The sequence below is a fragment of the Scophthalmus maximus genome, chromosome 1 (genome assembly GCF_022379125.1).
Source record: "Scophthalmus maximus strain ysfricsl-2021 chromosome 1, ASM2237912v1, whole genome shotgun sequence".
Lineage (NCBI taxonomy): Eukaryota > Metazoa > Chordata > Actinopteri > Pleuronectiformes > Scophthalmidae > Scophthalmus > Scophthalmus maximus.
In genome coordinates this window covers 25,098,821-25,107,271 of record NC_061515.1, presented here as the reverse complement: position 1 = coordinate 25,107,271, position 8,451 = coordinate 25,098,821, and positions in this window count along the sequence as shown.

Below are 8,451 nucleotides of genomic sequence, written 5' to 3'. Positions count from 1 at the left end.
GTCCGCTGACCGGGATCGTTGTAGTTACGTCATAATCCTACGACAAAAACGTAATTGCCATCGCGACTCAAGAAGTGTCAGAAATCGTAGCTGGTGAGTGCACTATATAGCCCACTACCACAAATGCCCTTTACAGTGAGTAGGGGGTAGTGAATGAGTGGGTGATTACGGACAGGGCCCGTGTCTTACTCTGACAAGGATCACTGGACTTTAAACCTTTGCAGATTCTGCAAAGACTCATTTGTTGTGTGAAGATCACAGATCTCTAACCTGCAGGGATAGGCTCCATAGTTAAAGCAGTTGATGAATCTAAATCTATGAAATGGGACAAACAGGCTTTCAAGTTTATACATTTTAGTCGTCAGTGTTGAGGAATTTGGAGACAATAGTTCATTGTTAGAATGTGGTATGTTCTTCCTATTTCTGTCCCTGTTTATTAGCATTAATTTGACAGTGTTATTCAAGAGATGGTCAGATCAGTCCAGGGTCATTGTTGAAGGCACTCCCTCATTTACACTTTCAAATATCCTGTATGCAGAAAAATACAGAAGTAATTAAACAACGCAGCAACAGTAAATCTGGTAAATTAACGTACAGAAGCGATTCTTCTTGATCAGTGTATGTATTCTTTCATTTTCTGAGGTTACTACAACCCCATGTGGAGGTGGGCTGAAATACAGACAACAGCACTGGAAAGACATCCTGATAAAAACTATCAGAATCATTTCCATTTAAACATTTGGCAGATGGTGTACATGTTTGTATGAGGAAAATGAGAAACCATGATGTTGTGCATCAGGTCGGGGAAAGCCTTGTTTCAGCGACTCGTGGGTTTTAAAGTGAAAGAATTCGCTTCGGTTCTGTGTTTCACTCTCGCATATACTTCACCTGCCCAGCAGCCCTGCTGACAGAGAGGGGGCAGAAGATGATCGTCAGAGCGCTGCTTTATTAGTGTGCAATTTTAGAAATGACTTAAAATGGCATATGAGCACGAGTAGTGTGGGCACACACACACACACACACACACACACACACACACACACACACACACACACACACACACACACACACACACACACACACACACACACACACACACACACACACACACACACACACACACACACACACACACACACACACACACACACACACACACACACACACACACACTTCACTGTAGTGGGTTGTGTAAGAAGATAATGGCTGAGCCAAAAGCAGTCCACTTCAGTCCGTAACAACACGTGGTGTGCGTTTGTGTATTGCAGAGGTGAGTACTGTAGATAGGATTTGTTATGTAAGCTTGTCGGCTCAAACAGACAAAAACACACAATATTACTCCTGCATGGAAACATGGGCTGAATTTGTACACAGTATCATAGCACTGAAACGTAAGGGGTCACCAGTTCTTTAGAAATGCATCAGCATCCTTTTGTCATAACATGAATCTAGACCAGAGAAGAATAGAAGAGAGGCAGCAGCTCTCACAACATTTAAAATAACTAATTACCTCTTATCAAATCATCGTCCATGATTGGACCTTCCAACAATCATGTTGTATGGAGAAAAACCTGTCATTTTTTTTCCAGGGGGGACAAACAATCAAACTATGATTAAAAGTTTCTTTAATTTTTGTCCCCCGCATTTATATGATTGAGGGAAGTTTACAAGTTTAAGAACAAGAAATCCACTGACTGCAATGATATTGACATATTAGTTCAAAATATTATAGATGCTTCAAGCTTCTTGAATGGACAAAGATTGAAATGACTAGAACATTAAATAAAAGGCCAAGTCCGAATTTAAAAGCCCTCCTGGGTTTTTCAAGTGTTCTGGTCATGAGTGTTAAGACTAAATAATAAAGACAAGTTGTTCACCGACAATAGGCCTCACAGAAGCAGAAGGACTGTAGATTCTGATAACAGGAACAAGTCACAATATGTGATAGCCAAGCGTAAGATCACTCACAGCAACGTGAGTGATCTTACGCTTGGCTATCACATATTGTAGGGGGTGGGAGGTGTTGCCCAGCATCGCCGACAGTTTCGTCAATGCTCGGTCCGCAACCACCTCCTCCAGTGTGACCGTTTTAGATGCAATGACAGACAGTCTCTTTGTTCAGTTTAATCAGTCGGTTTGCGTTAATGTTTCACACCAGTTCAGGCTTCATCACATGCAGAAAAATGTGTAATTGAAAAAAAAAAATACATATATATACGGTGTGAACAAAATCTGTGAACAAAAGATGAGTGTCCTGTTTCATTCCGAAATAAACAGCTTTCTTATGCAGGACCGAAGACACGTTTTGTAAATGGGATATTATGGATGGAAATTAGTTTAAAAATGGTTACAAATGTATATCAAATGATCTACAAGTGAAAAATACAAATAGAACAAATGCCTACAATGAATTGTGTGTGACTTTGAGTACTCACAAATGCAATTTTACAAACTGAATTATTATTCATTATTTATGTAGAGTTTTTTAACTTCAAGTTCTCAGATGTAATAAAGTTTGCTTTCAAATAGGTTCCTCTTCACCCGAAGCCAAGATGTCACAGTTTTCCACCAGCACTACATTTGTGAGTGGACTGAGGAAAAAGAGTCTCAAAAGTCCACACGCACGTATAAATGGATACGGGCTTTTTCGGTGATCGGTGCCCACGCAATTAATAATCTGTGAATAAATACAAAGAATGTCACAAATATTTTTAGACATCTGTCTCCACAGAAAGCTATTTCAAGTTATCATTATTACATCTGTGAGGTTGAAGTTAAAAATCTATGTGTAAAGTATAGCATGCTTGGCTCCAGCAATAAAACCTGCAATCCTTGCAGTTTGTGCATACTGTTATATATGCCATCTTCTAGATTTGTGAATGAGTTAGGATACACAGAATGACGCTGAATGTGATAGAATGAAATGAAATATGAATTTTTGTAAAAAATGGATGCATGTTAGACTTACTACAGCGCTACTCTTGCAATTTTACTCTTGAAAAAGAAATGAAATAAAAACTTATTTATTTATTTGTTTAGTAAACATTTCTTGCTTTGCAGTTACAGCACCTCGCCCATAGAGGTCGCCGCAGCCTGCCCCCAGCATCCTTGCAAGCAAGACTCACATTTCAACATACACTGAACAAAACTATAAACGCAACACTTTTGGTTTTGCGCCCATTTTTCATGAGCTGAACTCAAAGATCTAAGACTTTTTCCATGTACATAGAAGGCTTATTTCTCTCAAATATTGTTCACAAATCTGTTGAAATCTGTGTTAGTGAGCATGAGATAATCCATCCACCTCACAGGTGTGGCATATCAAGATGCTGATTAGACAGCAGGATTATTGCACAGGTGTGTCTCAGGCTGGCCACAATAAAAGGCCACTCTAATATTGTGAACGATATTTGAGAGGAATAAGCCTTTTGTGTACATAGAAAAAGTCTTAGATCTTTGAGTTCAGCTCATGAAAAATGGGGGCAAAAACAAAAGTGTTGCGTTTATAATTTTGTTCAGTGTATTTTTGGATGGTTTCTCTTTACAAAAGAGACAGAACACATCAACCGTGTAGGCTGTTCCCCTCAAGCCTAAATAATTCCAGTCACATCCCAACGAGTTTCTTTGTATTTAATAACCGTAAAAATCTTATAATGCAGCAAGCAAAAAAAGTAGGATGTAGTCAACTTCTGAAGCAATGCCCCTAAATTATACTAATTTTAAATCCCCTTGGCTAAGTGGTCATAGTGGTGGCCTGGCTGTGGCTTTTAGTTGTTTAGTGGTTCTTCAATTCAATTCAATTTGTAGAGCGCCAAATCACAACAAAGGTCGAGACCTAACAATATCACAGAAAAACCTAACAGTTGCCACAATGAGCAGCATTTAGAACATCCGTAGAGAAGATAGAACTCCCTTTTAACAGGAAGAAATCTCTAGCAGATCCAGACTCAGTTGTGGGTGGAACATCTACCGCGACTAGTTGGGGTGAGAGGAGAGAAATAGTGGAGTCACTTATCACCTGCACTATTCCTGTACGCTGCATTGCCATTTATCATCCACCAAAACCCTAAAAGTAACTTTTTATCTGATTCTCTGACTTTTTTGCTGCTGCAGTTATTTAGCCCAAAGTGATTATGGTTGGTGATTTTAATTTGCATGTAGATGATACAGCAAATCCCTTAGCAATTGATTTCATGAGTATAACTGAACTCATGTGGGCATGACACTGGAGGATTTCTATCTCCGATCACTATCGTATTATGTTTGATAGCATTTGACATCCAACCCTCGCACACTAACTTTTCACTGACAGTCAGTCTTCAGCTACATTTTCCTGTTCCCCCTCTGTGTTCAGACAAAGTGGGTCATCATCTTTGCATATTGATGGCACGGTTAACCACTTTAATGATATATGTGCATCTGCTCTAGAAACTGCAGACCCTCTCAGGACCACGTCGATTTCTAAACCCACCACATCCCCCTGGATATATGATCACCACGTGACTACTTGTCCACTGCACTTAAGTGAAAGACTTGATAGTTCTGCTGAATGAAATAAATATATAAACATGCATAAACGACTTATTTCAATAATTTCATACATAGAAACAAAATAAACACAATCCCAGGTTTCTTTGTAAATCTACTGAGCCTCTCTGTTTAATCAAACCACCATAATATAATCCTCAGAAGTGGAATTTTTTTGTCCCTTGAAGATAAAAATCAACAGAGCAAGAATTTCTATGCCCCCCAGCCTCCGTCGTCCTGATACTGAGCCATTCCACATCCGTACCGTCCAGTGAATCATTTCCCTTCTACATCAGGGATTTCCTACTGTTTGCCACATTCATTTTTGTCCCCTTGACATCATGCAGCCCAAATTACTTTTTAAAAAACCATTAGCATTGATGGACCATCTATGCTTGCTGGTATCAACCAGTCTCTCTTGACAAGCTGTGTTCTTGAGTCCAGTGCCTACATCCAGTCCAATCCCTTACCTTAAGGGGTTCTATTAAGTTATAATAAGTAATAATCTTACTCGAGGGTACATAGGAATCGTTAACGCCTCATACATTTTCAAGGCAACTCAGGTCCACTAAGCAAGGCCTGGTTGAACCTCCCTCAAGGCTGATGGCTTGGGCTAATACGAAACACATGTTTTTTAAAGGTCTTCTTCTTTCTGTATTGTTGTTGTTTTTATTCCTTTGTTTTAATTCTTTAATAATGCACTTGGTAACAAAGCTTTTGAAAGGTGCTATATTGATTAAAAAAAGGTTTTTTTACTTAGAGGTTACAACGGGTTATTATCTTATGCTCTGAAGGTTATAAAACCACAATTCCTACAGTGGCGGGTTTAAATACATTTAGTCATTTACAATTGTGCACACTATCAAATGAAAGACTGACTTAATTGTTAACACTCACCAATGCCAGCAATGATGGAATAACTATTGGAAATATTGTAAGGAGGCGGGGCTGCGATGTCTCTGACAGCTTTCTATGCACTAGTGACAGGTGTGGGTGTGGAGCAGCAGCCCAATGCTGGATGCGGGAACAAAATGTGGATTTAAATATAAGGGAGAACAAAAAGAGACTTACGGTTGTCCAGAGAAACGAAAAACAAAATCCGACAAAAGTAATAAACTAGGACTATATCACTGGGACCAAAAAAAGACAGAACCGGGAAACACGCATGGGAGACATCAACGTAGGCAGCGCTGATTGAACACAGGTGAAACAGATCAGCAACAGGTGAAGACAATTAGAGGGGCAGGAGACACAAGGGAGGTGAGGAGACACAACACAAGAGAGGAGAACAGGAAGTGCAGAGACACGAGGGAAGGGACTTCAGAATAAAACAGGAAACAACAACAACAAAAAGAAGGAATAACAAAAGTAACTTAACAAAGGCGGAGACACGCTATGAAGGAACAGGTGTCAATTAACAGACATACACCAGGAATGGTAAAAATACATCAAATAAATAAAAAGACCACAAAGAAACAAAGGAGTTCAAGACTCTGTGAAGAGTTCTTTGGGTCAGAATCTTGACAACTTTCTTTCAGAACTAAACAGCAGGTACATATGACAAATGATTCATAATATAATACTGATATTACAGTGCTTTGTGAATGGTTAAAAAAAGGGGGGGGGGGGGGATTAAGAGGTGAGAGGGCGAAGAGACCAGCACAAAGAGTACGATTCCCCACTACCAGAGCCCAAAGGCGTCAGCGACGCACAATTAAACCTCCACAGGTGAGGGGGGTCAGTGTCGCCTGTTTTCATCCTTCCATTTACTTTACTGGGTGCATAGTTTTGTGACCAGCACCAATACTCTGCGACAGAAAATGTAATTAGACGACAACAGAAGACTGTGATAACTGTGAAAAAATAAATGTAATTGGATTCTTAAATGAAAAATATTCGTATGGAAATGAATTACTCTTATCTGTCACACAGACAAGCCCGTTTGAAAAACAACACAACAACACACTCTACAGCCTGGACTTTTTGCCGTAGTGTTGTTTTTGGTTTCCTGGTTAATTCCTTATTCCTTATTCTTATACTGCAACCATCAAACTCTGAGACTCCGCAGGAAGGAGATGGTGATGTGCCCAAAGGTTCAGCATTCTCACGCCAGGGTGGAACACTTTCAAGTGCAATGATTGTACTTCCTCCTCAGCACTGTGTGAAGTGGGTGACAGGAGGCAGCCTCTCCTCAGCCCCATCGCAGCAGTTAACAGAGGGTGGCACATGGGCCTCTGTTTGCTTCCAACCACTTTGCTCCAACCCACTCAGTTTAATGCCAGTAAATATCTGTTTTGTTTATAATTTACTAAACATTTCAGAGTGTGACTGGCAATTTGCAGCTCTGATTATTCGAAAAGTTATTTTACCACGTCATTACTTTCGCTGAAGAAGTAATGTTTTTATTGCCATTTCTCGGTCTGTCTGACAATCAGCAGGATTACTCAAAGCCCACTTAAACGATTTCCATACAAATTTGTGGAGGGGTGGGGTATAACCCCAGGAAGAATTTGTAAAATTTTGGAGCAGGTCCAGATGAACGGGCAGATCCAGGAATTTTTTCACCTTCTTTAAAATGGCGAGATATGGCATTAGCCATGATTGGGGTATGCGCTGTTAGCAACCCTAGTGCCAAAGACTGTATATAAAAATGGTATCAGACATCTTTGATGGGGAGGGAAGAAATGCCACAGACAGGGATGAGCTAGACAGGGTCAATACCGTGCCAAGGAGGCAAGGACACAGAGTATGAGAGGTAACTGCATATTTACCTTTCCACTCTGATGTAACCACGGTCAAGCTCAGCAAAACCAAAAGGCCCTGAAAACCATGGATGACAACTGAAGAGGATGATGACAGAATTGTGGAAAAACCGTTTCACAACCTCCAGCCAAGTCAAGAACACTCTCGAGGAGGTAGACGTATCATTGTCAAAGTCTACTAACAAGAGACACCATCTTGAAAAGTAAATACAGATGATTTACAGCAAGGTGCAAAAACACTGGTAACACTTAAGAACAGAAAGAACAGATTTTTAAAAAGCCTCTCCAGTTCTGGAATGAGATTCTTTGGACAGATGAAAGCAAGATTAACTGGTAACACAGTTATGGGAAGAGTAAAGTATTGAGAAGAAAATGAACAGCTCATGATCTAAAGCATATCACATCATCTGTTAAACATGGTGGAGAGAGAGAGTTATGACATGGGCATGTATGTCTGCCAGTGGAACTGGGTCACTTGTGAGAATTGATAATGTGACTGCCGATTGAAGTAGCAGGATGAATTCAGAGGTGTGTATGGCTACACTTTCTGCCCAGATTCAGCCAAATGCCACAGAATGGATAGAGAAGCAGCACTAAAGACGCTTAGAGCGCGATTCCCAGTACAGATGGACAATGAACCAAAACATACTGTGAAGGCAAAACTGAAGGCAAAAACAAGCAGTAACTGAAGGCAGCTGCAGTTAAAGCCTGGCAAAGCATCTCGAGGGAGGAAACTCAGCATTGTGAGATATCCATGGGTTCCAGACTTCAGGCCGTCATTGACAGCACAATCGATTTTCACCCAAGAATTAAAAACAATCCTTACATTCATAATTACGTCAGTTTGTCCAATTACTTCTGAGCCTCTGAAAATGGAAGTGCTTTTCTGGTCCGATCGACCACTCAAGTGCATTACAGTACAAGTAACATTCACCCGTTCACACACAAATTCATACAGCACTTCTATATAATGTGCTTTTGAGAAGCAGGGATCGCACCAACGACCTTCTGGTTTGTGGATGACCGTCTCCTGAGCCAGAGCCAGAGCCACCCAACCTTCCATAAACATACCATCCCAGAAGGAGGAAGGGACCAGAAAAACATGACATATTCATTATACCAAGAATTCATACAGCACTCCTCTGCATAGAACTTTTTCTAT